The sequence below is a fragment of the Trachemys scripta genome, chromosome 1, assembly GCF_013100865.1.
Source record: "Trachemys scripta elegans isolate TJP31775 chromosome 1, CAS_Tse_1.0, whole genome shotgun sequence".
NCBI classification, from domain to species: domain Eukaryota; kingdom Metazoa; phylum Chordata; order Testudines; family Emydidae; genus Trachemys; species Trachemys scripta.
The window spans coordinates 14,704,883-14,722,009 of record NC_048298.1 but is presented as its reverse complement, the minus strand read 5'-3'; the positions used below and the strand labels follow the sequence as shown (position 1 = coordinate 14,722,009).

The following is a 17,127-nucleotide window of genomic DNA, read 5'->3' as shown; positions in this document are numbered from 1 at the left end:
CACATCCTTCTTGTAGTGTGGGGCCCAAAACTGGACACAGTATTCCAGATGAGGCCTTGCCAATGTCGAATAAAGGGGAACGATCACGTTCCTCGATCTGCTGGCAATGCCCCTACTTATACAGCCCAAAATGCCGTTAGCCTTCTTGGCAACAAGAGCACACTGTTGACTCATATCCAGCTTCTCGTCCACTGTGACCCCTAGGTCCTTTTCTGCAGAACTGCTACCTAGCCATTCGGTCCCTAGTCTGTAGCAGTGCATGGGATTCTTCCATCCTAAGTGCAGGACTCTGCACTTGTCCTTGTTGAACCTCATCAGGTTTTTTTTCGGCCCAATCCTCTAATTTGTCTAGGTCCCTCTGTATCCGATCCCTACCCTCTAGTGTATCTACCACGCCTCCTAGTTTAGTGTCAACTGCAAACTTGCTGAGAGTGCAGTCCACACCATCCTCCAGATCATTAATAAAGATATTAAACAAAACCGGCCCCAGGACGACCCTTGGGGCACTCCGCTTGAAACCGGCTGCCAACTAGACATGGAGCCATTGATCACTACCCGTTGAGCCCGACGATCTAGCCAGCTTTCTATCCACCTTACTGTCCATTCATCCAGCCCATACTTCCTTAACTTGGCGGCAAGAATACTGTGGGAGACCGTATCAAAAACTTTGCTAAAGTCAAGGAATAACACATCCACTGCTTTCCCCTCATCCACAGAGCCAGTTATCTCCTCATAGAAGGCAATTAGGTTAGTCAGGCACGACTTCCCCTTCGTGAATCCATGCTGACTGTTCCTGATCACTTTCCTCTCCTCTAAATGTTTCATAATTGATTCCTTGAGGACCTGCTCCATGATTTTTCCAGGGACTGAGGTGAGGCTGACTGGCCTGTAGTTCCCCGGATCCTCCTTCTTCCCTTTTTTAAAGATGGGCACTACATTAGCCTTTTTCCAGTCACCTGGGACCTCCCCTGATCGCCATGAGTTTTCAAAAATAATGGCTAATGGCTCTGCAATCTCACCCGCCAACTCCTTTAGCACCCTCGGATGCAGCTCATCCGGCCCCATGGACTTGTGCACGTACAGTTTTTCTAAATAGTCCCGAACCACTTCTTTCTCCACAGAGGGTTGGTCACCTTCTCCCCATGCTGTACTGCCCAGTGCAGCAATCTGGGAGCTGACCTTGTGCGTGAAGACAGAGGCAAAAAAATCATTGAGTACATTAGCTTTTTCCACATCCTCGGTCACTAGGTTGCCTCCCTTATTCAGTAAGGGGCCCACACTTTCCTTGATTTTCTTCTTGTTGCTAACATACCTGAAGAAACCCTTCTTGTTACTCTTAACATCTCTTGCTAACTGCAACTGCAAGTGTGATTTGGCCTTCCTGATTTCACTCCTGCACGCCTGAGCAATATTTTTATACTCCTCCCTGGTCATTTGTCCAATCTTCCACTTCTTGTAAGCTTCTTTTTTGTGTTTAAGATCAGCAAGGATTTCACTGTTTAGCCAAGCTGGTCGCCTGCCATATTTACTATTCTTTCTACACATCGGGATGGTTTGTTCCTGCAACATCAATAAGGATTCTTTAAAATACAGCCAGCTCTCCTGGACCCCTTTGCCCTTCATGTTATTCTCCCAGGGGATCCTGCCCATCTGTTCCCTGAGGGAGTCAAAGTCTGCTTTTCTGAAGTCCAGGATCCGTATTCTGCTGCTCTCCTTTCTTCCTTGTGTCAGGATCCTGAACTCGACCATCTCATGGTCACTGCCTCCCAGGTTCCCATCCACTTTTGCTTCCCCTACTAGTTCTTCCCTGTTTGTGAGCAGCAGGTCAAGAAAAGCTTTGCCCCTAGTTGGTTCCTCCAGCACTTGCACCAGGAAATTGTCCCCTACACTTTCCAAAAATTTCCTGGATTGCCTGTGCACCGCTGTATTGCTCTCCCAGCAGATATCAGGGTGATTAAAGTCCCCCATGAGAACCAGGGCCTGCAATCTAGCAACTTCTGCTAGTTGCCAGAAGAAAGCCTCATCCACCTCATCCCCCTGGTCTGGTGGTCTATAGCAGACTCCAACCACGACGTCACCCTTGTTGCTCCCACTTCTCAACTTTATCCAGAGACTCTCAGGTTTTTCTGCAGTTTCATACCGGAGCTCTGAGCAGTCATACTCCTCTCTTACATACAACGCAACTCCCCCACCTTTTCTGCCCTGCCTGTCCTTCCTGAACAGTTTATATCCATCCATGACAGTACTCCAGTAATGTGAGTTATCCCACCAAGTCTCTGTTATTCCAATCACATCATAGTTCCCTGACTGTGCCAGGACTTCCAGTTCTCCCTGCTTGTTTCCCAGGCTTCTTGCATTTGTGTATAGGCACTTAAGATAACTCCTCGATCGTCCCTCTTTCTCAGCATGAGACAGGAGTCCTCCCCTCTTGCGCTCTCCTGCTTGTGCTTCCTCCAGGATCCCATTTCCCCACTTACCTCAGGGCTTTGGTCTCCTTCCCCCAGTGAACCTAGTTTAAAGCCCTCCTCACTAGGTTAGCCAGCCTGCTGGCGAAGATGCTCTTCCCTCTCTTCGTTAGGTGGAGCCCGTCTCTGCCTAGCACTCCTTCTTCTTGGAACACCATCCCATGGTCGAAGAATCCAAAGCCTTCTCTCCGACACCACCTGCGTAGCCATTCGTTGACTTCCACGATTCGACGGTCTCTACCCCGGCCTTTTCCTTGCACAGGGAGGATGGACGAGAACACCACTTGCACCTCAAACTCCTTTATCCTTCTTCCCAGAGCCACGTAGTCTGCAGTGATCCGCTCAAGGTCATTCTTGGCAGTATCATTGGTGCCCACGTGGAGAAGCAGGAAGGGGTAGCGATCCGAGGGCTTGATGAGTCTCGGCAGTCTCTCCGTCACATCGTGTATCCTAGCTCCTGGCAAGCAGCAGACCTCTCAGTTTTCCCGGTCGGGGCGGCAGATAGATGACTCAGTCCCCCTGAGGAGGGAGTCCCCGACCACCACCACCCTCCTCCTCCTCTTGGGAGTGGTGGTCGTGGAACCCCCATCTCTAGGACAGTGCATCTTTTGCCTTCCAATCAGTGGAATCTCCTTCTGCTCCCTTCCATCAGATGGGTCATCTAGTCCACTCTCTGCATTAGCACCTGTAGAGAGAACATGGAAACGATTGCTCACCTGTATCTCCATTGCTGGTGCATGGACGCTCCTCTTTCTCCTTCTGGAGGTCACATGCTGCCAAACCTCCTCACAATCCTTCTGTCCCTGCTGCGCCTGCTCTGAATCTTCAGAACATTGTGGCCGTAGAAGCATCTCCTGACGTCTATCCAGGAAATCTTCATTTTCCCTTATGCAACGCAGAGTCGACACTCGTTTCTCCAGCCCTCGAACCTTCTCTTCCAACATGGAGACCAGCTTGCACTTTGTACAGACAAAGTCGCTTCTGTCCTGTGGAAGAAAGACAAACATGGCACAACCTGTGCAGGTTACAACAGCTGATCGCTCACCTTCCATATCACCGTCCTCTTAAGAGCTTCCTCAACTGTTGCAGGAACTACTCAGAGAAACCTGCGGATGAAAGCCTCAGTGCGCTCTCCCCACGCGAGCTCCCAGGCAAACTCCCGCTCTTAGCCTCTGCTGTTCGCCACTCCACCTCTGCTGTTCGCCGCTAGGATCACACTAGGGATCTTCCATCTGGAGGATAGGTCCATCAATGGCTATTAGCCAGAATGGGCAGAGATGGTGACCCTAGCCTCTGTTTGCTAGAAGCTGGGAACATAGGTACTGGAACTAGGGGTGCTGGGGGTGCTGCCACACCCCCTGGCTTGAAGTGGTTTCCATCATATACAGGGTTTACAGTTTGGTTAAATGGCTCTCAGCACCCCACTATAAAAATTGTTCCAGCACCCCTGGCTGGAAACAGACAACAGGGGATGGATCACTTGATGATTACCTGTTCTGGTAATTCCCTCTGAAGCACCTGGCATTGGGCACTGTCAGAAGACAGGATTCTGGCTAGATGGACTATTAATCTGACCCAGTATGGCCATTCTTATGTTCTTATCTGTATACTAGAAGCTCTGTTAACTGGGGCAAAATTAATCAGAGCCTGTGGCAGTTGTTCATGGGGAGGAGGCATGGAGAGACAATTTCTCTCATGGGGAAACCTTCTCAAACCAGCAATTCTTATAGGAATGAGGGAAGGAGAACACAGGGAACACATGGAAAGATGCCCCAGCACAATAATATCTTTGTGGAGGACCAAGGGCTGGGGGAGGGGACACATTTTTAAAATGTAATATCTCACAACAGAGAGGATTAAACACTTAACTATGCTGCTAGCTTGCAAATCTAAGCATAGCACCACTGGAAGCTTTGGCTAATTATCCTGCTATTAACCAAAGGAGGGAAATCCCTGCAGAAATGCTAGTGCTAAGAGCTAGTTACTTTCTTTTCCAAATGCACTTAACCGGGAAAGGCACCTGGAGCTCTCTACTCAGAGATCTATAAAAACCTTGGCTGTACCACCTGTCAATGTAGGGCAAATGTGATGAGTCAGGATCACTTGCAGGGATCAGAAAGTAATTCAGTTTCCTTCATATTATAGACACAAAGAAGCGGGGCATGATCAAATAAGTTTGAGAACCATGGAATTAATGTGTCAGTTGAGTTTCTCCTCCATTCCTCTGAGAAAGCCCTGTCTCCAGCACAAACAAACTTCACTCCGGTACTTCATTCCATTGTGCCTACAGAGTCCTGGAGATCCTTTAGGTATTCCTGGCCCAGACCACTTAGGGCCTTGAAAATGAGGATCAAGACCTTAAACTCAATGGAGTCGTCTAAAGGAAGCGCCAGCAGAGCAAATGGAAGTCAGGCCTAACTTGCTCATGGCAACCCATGTCACTGAGAAGAGGAGGTGCTCCATTTTGCACCAAGTGCAGTTTTCTCAGAGATGACACTTTTAAGGCCAGGTAAACTCAGGGGTGCCATTTAAGGGGGGGCGGAGGGGGACTCCTTCCCCCCCTGAGTTTCATACCACCATCTGGGAGCGACATTACTCGCTCCTTTCCATGTCGTTTGCTTCTCTCCCGCCTCCCCTCACCGGCCCATTCTTTGCTCAGCGAATAAGAATGCAGAGGTATATCTGGCAGAGCCAATGGCAGGGCTGGGAGCTTCTGCAGCACTTTTTCATTCCCAAAACAAACAGGCTCAGGAGTGGTAGGAGGAAGGAAGCAAGCTCTGTGCTTAGGTCCGAAGACGCTTACTGCAGATTTCATCATGATCTGCCCCTCGCCTTCACATGTTGACCGATTAAAAAGGCAGGAGCAAGCCCTTTGTGACACTGATAGATATGAGGCTGCTCGGGCGGGGGAGGGGGCAGAGTCTCACACGCTTGAGTATCATCCATGAATTCCATTGCGGTGTTGTTTACTCTCACCAATCCTTACAGCAACACACTAGAAATCTCCTCCCAACTTCACCCTTTGTATTTATCGTAACTATGTGTATAAACCCTTCAGTGAACATAAACCCAAGCCAATCTGAACAATTGGTAAGATTTGGCTGCCAAAATTTGTTATAGATCCATGCTGCTAACATCCAAACTTGTATATCTGATATCTGGGTCAAGGCTCCAAAATTGATACCTCTAGGTTTGGGATTGATACATCTAGGTCTGTGTTTCCCACAGACAGGGCTGCTGGAATGGAGGGGGGGGGCATGGGACCCTGCCCCTCCCACTTTTAAAAGTAGGCAGGTTATGCCCTCCCACTTTTTACTGGCCATGAGAGCAAGCGACAAGGAGGGAGCGCAGAGGAGCAAGAGAGGTCAGGGTCTTGTGGGGAAGCGGCAGCGCAGAACCGGGCCTCGGGGAAAGAGGCTGTGAGAGCATGGGGGCTGGGGAGAAGGGGTGGTGCAGGGGCTGGACCTTGTGAGGAATGGGCGGAGCAAGGCCGGGGGCTTGGGGAGAAGGGATGGGTCTGGGTAGCGCTGGACTCAGCAACAATCTCTTCCCCTTCTGGTACTTGTGTATCCCTCCCACGGAGAGATGTTGTCCCTTCGTAAGTCTCTGCTGTGGGCCTGTGTCCAGTGCTGAATGGGTGAAAGTGTGTTTTAAATCTGCAGGTTGGGTTGAGGATTTTCTCTGTCTGTCTGTCTTGTCAGGTGGGTGGGAAGGACACACTGACCCCGTTGGCTTTGCAGATGGTGTGTCTCCATGGTTTATTTTTTTACTAATCATAATACCTAGTATCTTTTTGGTGCTTTTCATCTGTAGATCTCAAAGCTCTTTATAAAGCAAGGTTAGGGTTGTTAGTGCTCAGACCTGCTGACTCCCAGCCAGTGTCCTAGCCACTGGACGGCACTGCCTCCCTTATGGGAAAGTCCTGGACTCAAAACCTTTCTAGAGAATGTTTAAACCAGGACTTCTATTGGGTTTTGGAGTAATTTTTACTGAACTCTATTCAGTATCTATAGAATCCTATAAGTTTCATGCTGATTAAATTCTACAGGACTTTTCTGTACAGAGAATAGGGCCCTTGGGGCAAGGATTGTGTCTTCCTATAAATCTGCCCCTTCACTTCTTCGGATGCATATAGAGTGAAACATATATTGAGGAGAAATATATACACACATACAGAGAGCATGAACAGGTGGGAGTTGTCTTACCAACTCTGAGAGGCCAATTAAGTAAGAGAAAAAAACTTTTGACGTGATAATCAAGATAGCTCAGTTTGATTATCAAACTGTCTGTACTGAGCTATCTTGATTATCACTTAATTGGCCTCTCAGAGTTGGTAAGACAACTCCCACCTGTTCATGCTCTCTGTATGTGTGTATATATTTCTCCTCAATATATATTTCACTCTATATGCATCCGAAGAAGTGGGTTGTAGCCCATGAAAGCTTATGCTCTAATAAATTTGTTAGTCTCTAAGGTGCCACAAGTACTCCTGTTCTTTTTGAGGTTACATTATGGTTACGAGTCTGAGGAAGACATTGATTGCTTCAGGTACACTGTGATAAGCTGCAGCAATACAATCAGATTATTTCAGACCACAACTAATTTGGACTGTCCTGGATTGTCACAAGACAGAAGCATCTCAGTAATCAAGGACTTATTGCTTCAATTAAATAACAGAAAGAAAGTGGGCCAGGTCCTCAGCTCTGCCGAGGGTGAACTGTATAAAGCAGATGAGACACCCAAATGGCCCAGGTTATCGGCCCCTGCTTTTCTCCTCTGCTCTGCGAGTAAGGGAAGAAAACTGTCTCTGGGCCACCCATCTGCTCATCTAATCCTGGGCCAGAGAAGGGGGCGGCAAGGGTTACAGCAGGGGTGCTGCCACACAGCCCCTCCCGCTGCGCCGCCTCCTGCCGCCTGCCGCGAGGGCTCCGCTCCGGTCGGCGGGGAGGGAAGGAAGAGGACTGCCCTGCAGGGCGATCTGGTTCTCTGCGCCGTCGCCCCCTACAGGGCAGCCGGAGCGGAACAAGAACAACAACAACAAAAAAGCAGCCGTGCCGCCCTAGGATTGGGCAGAATGCCGCCTCGAACAGTCTGCCACCCCAAGTACCAGCTTGCTCAGCTGGTGCTGGAGCCGGCCCTGCAAGGCCTTAGCTGCTCTAAGTTACGCACTGGCTGAGGATAGGGCAGAGTGCTGTGAGTGCCACACATCTTTCACATCCTCTTGTCCCTGGTATGCTACCTTGCCTTGCCAGGTCCATCAATGGCTATTAGCCAAGATGGTCAGGGATGAAACCCCATGCTCTGGGTGTCCCTAGCCTCTGACTGCCAGAAGCTTGGAGAGGACAACAGAGGATGAATCACTTGATAATTGTCTTGTTCTGTTCATTCCCTCTGAAGCACTTGGCACTGGCCACTATTGGAAGACTGGATACTGGGCCACATGGACCATTGGTCTGACCAGTATGGCCCTTCTTATGCTCTTATGTTCAACATGCCTACCTAAAGTTACTGGCTGTACCACAATTGAGGAGTCCCCTGTGTCAGGGAACATCCTCTGCTACCCGGTTAGGGCAGCTTTCCACCTGTTTCTGGCAACACAAAACTGCCAAAGCAGAGAATCTGGGGTAATATGTTTTAAAATAGTGAGGTGGCAATGCCTGAAAACTAAAATGGTTTTAATGTGTTTTCTTCTTCTCCTCCACCCTCCAGAACTGAGTTTATAAAGGTCTGCAACAAAGGTGCAAGAGAGACTGATGTTATCGAGTGATTGGGACGCCGCTAAATCAAACAACATTCTAGATGAAAAATCGGTTATTAAAATTCAGAATTTCCAGGAAAATTTAAAATGCTCTTCAGATACTGCTCCCTGCCTCAGATCAAAAAACCCAACATTCTGGTGGGGTTTGGTTTTACAAATAACTTTTGGCATATATGTTAAAAATGACTAGTTACTAGGAAGCTTTTATTTTCAGAAAAAGGAATCCATATATGTGAGTTCTCAGAGTAACTAACTGGATTTTACTGCAGTTCATGCCAAGATATTGTACAGTTTACAAAGTACATGCGAATGTGTACTACTATTTAAAACTCATCTTTCCTAAACTTCTGTGTACCAGGAGTTCCTAAAAGAGAGATGATGCCTTGTGGCTGAAAGGCCCCGTCTTGAGGATATGTATTAGCTCAACTGAGTTATCTGAACACCATTGAAAAGCCTTGCTAGGAATGAGATGCAGGTTAACTGGGGCTGATTGAAAAAATATGTCAAAGCTTCATTTCAAAGGAAAATTACTTTTTTGGAGAAAACACAACTTTTTCTCTAAGTGTCTGCTTGCCTCAAAAAAACCTGACTTTTTGTGGGAAACCTGAAAATTGATTTGGTTGGCAAGAAAAAAATACATTTTTGTCCAACTGCTGAAAACCAAAAAAGCTTCTGGATGACAAATTTCTGGAGTTTGGGCTTTCAGTTTTTCAATGAAAGGCCAACATTTTCCACTGACCCCCTTCCCCCGATATTCTAACCACCTCTAATGCTAATATAGTTGAAGCCCTGTTCTAGCCTAGGCTCCTCTCAGGCTTGATCTGGGCCAGTTAACGTAGTTTCAAATATAAGAACATAAGAACGATCCTACTGGGTGAGACCAAAGGTCCATCTAGCCCAGTATCCTGTCTTCCGACAGTGGCCAATGTCAGGTGCCCCAGAGGAAATGAACAGACCATGTAATCATCAAGTGATCCATCCCACTGCCCATTCCCAGCTTCTGGCAAACAGAGGCTAGGGACACCATTCCTGCTCATCCTGGCTATTAGTCATATAAATAGGAAGAAAACAAAGAAAGAAGAAGTGGGACCACTTAAGACTGTAGATGGAGTGGAGTGGAGATTAAGGATAATCTAGGCATGGCACAATATCTAAATGAATATTTTGCATCGGTATTTAATGAGGCTAATGAAAAGCTGAGGAATAGTGGAAGCGAGACGGATGAGAATAAAAGAGTGGGGATTGACATTACCATATCTGAGGTAGAAGCCAAACTCGAACAGTTTAATGGGACTAAATCGGGCGGACCGGATGATCTTCATCCGAGAATATTAAAGGAACTGGCGCGAGAAATTGCAAGCCCGTTAGCGATAATTTTTAATGAATCTGTAAACTCGGGGGTGGTACCATTTGACTGGAGAATAGCTAATGAGATTCCTGTTTTCAAGAAGGGGGAAAAAAGTGACCCAGGTAACTACAGGCCTGTTAGTTTAACATCTGTAATATGCAAGATCTTGGAAAAAATTTTGAAGGAGAAAGTAGTTAAGGACCTTGAGGTCAATGCCAGTTGGGACAAATTACAACACGGTTTTACGAAAGGTAGATCGTGCCAAACCAACCTGATCTCCTTCTTTGAGAAAGTAACAGATTTTTTAGATAAAGGAAATGCGGTGGATCTAATATACCTCGATTTCAGTAAAGCGTTTGATACGGTACCGCATGAGGAATTATTGGTTAAATTGGAAAAGATGGGGATCGATATGAAAATCCAGAGGTGGATAAAGAACTGGTTAAAGGGGAGACTGCAGCGGGTCGTACTGAAAGGTGAACTGTCAGGTTGGAGGGAGGTTACCAGCGGAGTTCCTCAAGGTTCGGTTTTGGGTCCAATTTTATTTAATCTATTCATTGCTGACCTCGGAACCAAATGTAGGAGTGGGCTGATAAAGTTTGCGGATGACACAAAGTTGGGAGGTATTGCCAATTCGGAGAAGGATGGGGATATCCTGCAGGGAGATTTGGATGACCTTGTAAACTGGAGTAATAGTAATAGGATGACATTTAATAGTGAGAAGTGTAAGGTTATGCATTTAGGGATGACTAACAAGAATTTTAATTATAAGCTGGGGATGCATCAGTTGGAAGTAACGGAAGAGGAGAAGGACCTCGGAGTCCTGGTTGATTGCAGGATGACTATGAGTCGGCAATGTGACGTGGCCGTGAAAAAAGCTAATGCGGTCTTGGGATGCATTAGGCGAGGTATTTCTAGTAGGGATAGGGAGGTGCTGGTTCCATTATACAAGGCACTGGTGAGACCTCATTTGGAGTACTGTGTGCAGTTCTGGTCTCCCATGTTTAAAAAGGATGAAATCAAACTGGAATGGGTACAAAGAAGGGCCACTAGGATGATCCGAGGAATGGAAAATCTGTCATATGAAAGGAGACTCGAGGAGCTCGGTTTGTTTACCTTAACCAAAAGAAGGCTGACGGGGGATATGATTGCTCTCTTTAAATATATCAGAGGGATAAATACCAGGGAGGGAGAGGAATTATTTCAGCTCAGTACTAATGTGGACACGAGAACGAATGGATATAAACTGGCCGTCGGGAAGTTTAGGCTTGAAATTAGACGACGGTATCTAACCATCAGAGGGGTGAAGTTTTGGAACAGCCTTCCGAGGGAAACAGTGGGGGCGAAAGACCTCTCTGGCTTTAAGATTAAGCTTGATAAGTTTATGGAGGGGATGGTTTGATGGGATAAAGTGATTTTAGTCAATAGGTCAATAACGTGCCATCGCTGGTAATTAGTAACAATGGTCAATGATGGGATATTAAAAGTTACTACAGAGAACTTTTTCCAGAGGGTCTGGCTAGAGAATTTTGCCCGCATGCTCGGGGTTCAGCTGATCGCCATATTTGGGGTCGGGAAGGAATTTTCCTCCAGGGTAGATTGGCAGAGGCCCTGGAGGTTTTTTGCCTTCCTCCGCAGCATGGGGCAGGGGTCGCTTGCTGGAGGATTCTCAGCGATTTGAAGTCTTTAAATCATGATTTGGGGACTTCAACAGCTGAGTCAAGGGAGAGAATTCTTCCAGGAGTGGGTGGGTCAGATTTTGTGGCCTGCATCATGCGGGAGGTCAGACTAGATGATCATAATGGTCCCTTCTGACCTTCGAGTCTATGAGTCTATGAGCCATTGATGGACCTATTCTCCATGAATTTATCTAGTTCTTTTTTTGAGCCCTATTATGTTAGCCTGCATCTTAACAGAACATAAGGTGATGGAAAAGCCACTTGATTTAACTAACACATTTGAAGAACGTACCCTTTTCTTCGTCAAGACATATCCTACAGATGTTCTGCACTCTCAGCAAGTCATCTCACACTGCTAAAGAGAACGGATATGGAATGTATAGAGAAATGCAGAACGGATAAACGAGTGCTGTATGCTGCACTGTTGTGGTAGCATTATTTACTTATTTCATCTTTCAATGCCATATCAACTGGATTGTAACTGGACACCTGATGTTCATTATTGGTCCAGCTGAAGTGTGGGGTTTTTAATACGGCAAGTAAGTAACAAGCAAGTACAAGTAAATAGCCTGCAGCGAATACTTCTGTACACAACATTAGTAAAGGAGAGCTCAAACTGGTGGGAGAACGGCGCTGAAAGCTCCATCCATCCCACTATGTTGCAGTGGGTAGGGGAGGAAGAGTGGAGGGCTCTGATTTGAGCATGATCCTCCCGACAGCACCCTTTGCAGCTAGATCTGTTGTGCTGGGAAAAGCTGTGGGAGTGAGAGATCGTACACACGTGCCCGCACATCTTCTGGGGCCAGGTGCAGAAAAAGGAGGGAAATCATTGTCATTCCAGAGTCAGTGGCTGCTGCAGTTGGATCCCCCAGTGACGTCACTAGTGAAGGGGTAGAAACTGCACAAGTATATCCTGGGATCGAGTACATTATCTGAGTCACAGCTGAAGGAACAATTGAAGGAACTGCACAGTACCCGTGGGACTAAACCTGATCTAATTGGATGGTAAATTGCTAAGCAAATTTTACACCCAGTTTATAAACAGCCTTCTAGACAAGCACTCACATGACTTTAATTCTAGCAAGCTACATGGTAACACTAATATTAGCCATGTCTTACCTGACCATGGAAAGAATCTCAGGGAGAAATACGAGCGACATGTCATGCTGAGTTTGCTGGCTAATCCTTCAACGCAGAAGGGAAGCAACTTAGAATGAAAGCACTATTATAGGTTAGTTAATACGCTTATTTATGAAGCAGCCTATTTCTGAGGTGGTCAGAGCACTGAATAACAATTAATAAACACAATAAAAATACCAATGTAGTACTGTAAAAACCCACTCTCCAATACAAGCCAATAAAGACAAACCCAGGGAGTACTTCAAGGGAAATGTGATTGCCTGCAGAGTGGTGGAATCCCTAAAACACAGCTAGTGTCTGAGCATGGACAGCTGTTGGCGATTAGGCTCAAGGAGGAGACCTTGAATGTATTGTTATTTCTGTATTTGTTTATTTGTACTGCCATAGGAACCTAAGGGTTCCAATCATACCCCAGAGTTCCACTGCACCGGGTGCTGTACAGATACACAACCAAAAAACAGCTCCTTCCCAGGGAGCTCAAATCAATCTAGCCTGAGTCCACACCATAAAGGATTTTAAAAAGCAGCAAGGTCTGCTTAAACATCAGTCTGCCACTTCATTCACTTTCTCCTTGTTGTCTGCATTTCTTTACCCCTTTCTCTGTAATCAGGCTGGACTTGTGTTGCTAGTTGCACTATGGATGATGTTGCTTTAGTAGACCATCTATACTTTATAGGCAAAGGCTCCAACCCTGCAAACGCTTATTCCCATGCTTAATTTTACTCTCACAAGTAATTCCACTGAAGTCAATGGCACTCCTCTTGTGTTTAAGTTTAAGCATGTGTAAGTAAGTATAAGTCTTGGGGGCAAATTTAGAAAATTACCAACAAATGTGTAACATCTTCTAGTGCTGACATCAAAACCTGATATAAGATGCTTAAATGTTATAGTTAAAATCTCTAAGCCATTTTCAAAGCAGTAGATACTATAAGAGATAGTCCGTTTTCACTGGATTCAATGGATGTTACAACACTGACTTCCTGATTTTTAAACCATTTTTTCCCCATAGATCCTAAAATATGTTGAGTGCTTCCCAGGGCCAAACATCATGGCACTGCATTCAATGCTGATAAATAAACCTCCAGATTCTGGTAAGGATATGTTTCAGGAGGGGAAAAGCCTTTTAGTTCTGTATAAAAGGTCACTATCAAGTTAAAAGTAAATGGCCTTATTTTCTAAGTTTATTAATTCAATTACCAATTGGTGATAGCATGCACTGGTTAAATGTGCAATTTTGCACACAGCAGTGAGAAAATCAGGCAAATGTCCTCATATAAAGTGTGATATTATTAATGTGCTAGTTTGTTAAAAGTGAAATAAAGTTGAGAATCTAATTTACTTTTTATTCTATGTATTTGCATTTTATATTTCATACAGCTCGGGCAATGAAAACAGGCTGGTGAAGTTCTACTTTTTGGCTATCAGGCAATGGCACAATGTTAGTTTTGCAAACAGGACAGGAAACTCTTTACATCTAAATCACAAACTGTTTTCAGGGGGAATTGTTTTTCAAAATGAAATGTTTATAATGACATTAGGCCAAGCTGGGAGAAAAAGAACAAAAGTTTTCTGCAAATTTGGTGATTTCTGAATGGCACTAGCTTCACAGCTTGTGCAGTGTTTACAATCTTTTTTTTTTTTTCCATGTGAATGATTTTTTTTTTTTTTGCAAGGATGTTTTGGGAAAACTGAAGCCTCATGATTACTTGATCAAGATTGGATGTCTTTCTAAAAATTATGTTGTAGCTCAGGGTTAGACAACCTATGGCAGGCATGCCAATACATTTTCTATAACAGCCCCAGGCAAGGAGAAGCCAACACATCTTAACAAAATAGCACATCCCTGATTCATAAAACTTCAGAGCAGGGGAAATTGGGTAGCTCAATTATATAAGATATGGGGCTTGGCGCAGGAATTACTGTGTGAAATTCTATGGCCTGTGTTATGCAAAAGGTCAAACTAGATTATCATAATGGTCTACTCGGGCCTTGAAATCTCTGAAACTTGTGTAAATATGAGAGCTGGTCAAAAGTTCATGATGTGAACAGTAAGAAACTTTCATATAGCGCTAAGACTGACCTGCTTTTTATTCTAAGAGGTCTCGCCATCCCCTGCCTCAGTATTTACAGTACTTCCCCATCAGGCCGGCAGAATGCTTCGTGTGTGCCTGGACTGCCATGGAGCACATATATGGTAGCAATGGCTGTTTGTGCGTGTTGCCAGGAACACAGAAGGGTTCCCTGAAAGAGCACCAATACCCTGAATAGCAGGTCAAATTGCAAGTGGGAATAGAAACGGCATGTGAAATTAAATGAGGTCTTGTTTTTTGGAGGTTGGTTTTCTTTTTATTCATAACAAAGTTGGAGATGAGTTGTGCAAATCCTTCACTGTTGTTAGCCAAAACCTCAAGAACATAAAAACATAAGAACAGCTCTACTGGGTCAGAGCAAAGGTCCAGCTAGCCCAGTATCCTGTCCTCCGACAATGGTGCTCCAGAGGGAATGAACAGAACAGGCCGTCATCATGTGATCCATCCTCTGTCACCCAACCTTTCCTGTCCAGGGAAGAAAGTTCTTATGCTTTCCTCAGAAGGATCTGGTTCTGGTCACTGGCAAAGGCAGGATACTGGACTAGATGAACCTTGGATCTGATCCAGTCTGGCTGTCCCTAAATTGTTTTATTTTGAGAATATTTTTGTATCCCGTGTGTCTAAAGAATCTAAGTCTCAGCCCCAGGGAGTTAGAGAAAGTTTTTGCTCTGGGTCACAAAGACCAACTGTCAGTCCTTCATTTATTTATTTATTTATACTTGTACGAAAAACCAAGGAGTGTTGCCCATCCAAAGCTCTCCTTGCTATATAGGGGTCAACAGATTATTTTGGATCAGTGGACGGAAGCTTGTTCTAGTGCCCGAAGTTGCTCATGGAAAATGCTCAGCCAGCAGCCCCCGTTTCTTTCTAATGAAAGGAATTCTAGTTCGAGTGCCTCTGCCGATCGCAACCCTCACAGCATGGCCTAAGAGAGGCTTTAATAGCAGTGTGCAATGAGCTCACTCAGTGTTTCCTCCTGCCTTGAGATGATGGTTTGGAGATTTTGATCCAATGTGGTTTAAGAATATTTTCATACGGAATCTTACTTTCATTCTTGAGCTTTCAATACCTTGTGGACAAAGTGTCTTTCACATAACGTCATCATCCTCCCTGGATGTGTAGGGGGAGGGATAGCTCAGTTGTTTGAGCATTGGCCTACTAAACCCAGGGTTGTAAGCTCAATCCTTGAGGGGGGCCATTTAGGGATTTGGGGCAAAAATCTGTCTGGTGATTGGTCCTGTTTTGAACCAGGGGGTTGGATTAGATGACCTCCTGAGGTCCCTTCCAACCCTGATATTCTATGATTCTGTTCAAAGCACCACATGCAATACATAGGATCTACCACTCAGCTGCAAGCCTCAGACATAGCAGGTTAGTAAACATCAACTCTAGTGTCAATCAAACAAAGACCTGAAATAGAATAGTGCAGAGTTTTCCAAAGCTGAGATGCAGCTGCAGTTTTATAGATGCTAGTTCTCCCATGAAGTAAATTCAGTTTCTGTTTGTTTCTAGGGTGGTGTTCAGAAGGTGTACTATGGAATCTCTGAATAGGATAAAAGCCTTCTCAGGGTTCGCCTCATTATGGAGAAGGGAAACACAGTATTCTTCCATCCCCTGCTGATTCATGGCTCTGGAATGAACAGGACTCAAGGGTTCCGGAAAGTAGGAAACTTTTTCAAGTTACAGAGTCTGATGTTCCAACAAAATGAATAAGAGTAAAATGCTCTGGTATTTTATGGATGTTTAATAATCTCTCTAAAATATTATCATAGATTTCAGATCCAAGTTTAGATTTTGTTGACTTCTGATCTAATTCTGCTGCAGTTTCCCCCCGTCTATCCAGATTAGTTAGTGTTTGAAAATTTATTTAGTTCTGCAGCACAATTCTTAAGTGGTGCACTAAAATACTTACTTAATTACAGAATTTGTGAGCCAGTTTTCCTCTCACTTACACCAATGGAAAACAAGGGTAACTCCCTTAAAGTCAGTGTGTAAGAGGGACTTGAAGTGAGAGTAGAATAATGCCACAAATGTCTAATTCTCTCTTTAATGCACTGAGGAATGGTTTGCTACATTTAGAATGGGGCTGACATGTTTAAAAGAGATTGCCACCTTCAGGAAAGAAGCTTTGAGCCCATCTAACTAAACTGGATAACTACTGTATGCAATTTCAATGCATATTCATTTCTGATGGATTTTTTAACAAATTTGTTTCAGTATGTTTATATCCCTATTGTGTTTGCTGACCATAAATATTTTAGTGAATCATTTTATTCAAAGAAATGGAAACAGAAAATTGCAAAAAGCAATATTGGAGAATACTTTCAGACAACTTATTTCAAATTCATAATTGCAAGTATTTACAAGAACACATGACTCCAAAGTCTTGTCTGGAGTAGGATTTAAGGCATGATGGTTGCACATATTAGTTAATACATTTCAAAAGTCTAGTGTAGACAAGGTGCATAAATTCCATATATGCTAAATTGATCGAGTTTAGCCTGATCTTTAACTCAGCAGTCCTCAAACCACTAGAGCTGATAGAAAATTTTCAGGAGCCATTTCCATCGGAAAATGCTAATTTGACAAAATGGAAACATATCACAGGAATGTAAGGATTGTGTCGAAATTTTCTTAACGTTTGGAT

The 17,127-nt window shown here is 44.8% G+C and overlaps 1 pseudogene; it reads left to right on the top strand.

The window, feature by feature from the left end:
- Positions 1-8,218: 8,218 nt before the first annotated feature.
- LOC117873548 lies at positions 8,219-16,193 on the top strand (annotated as a pseudogene).
- Positions 16,194-17,127: the final 934 nt, after the last annotated feature.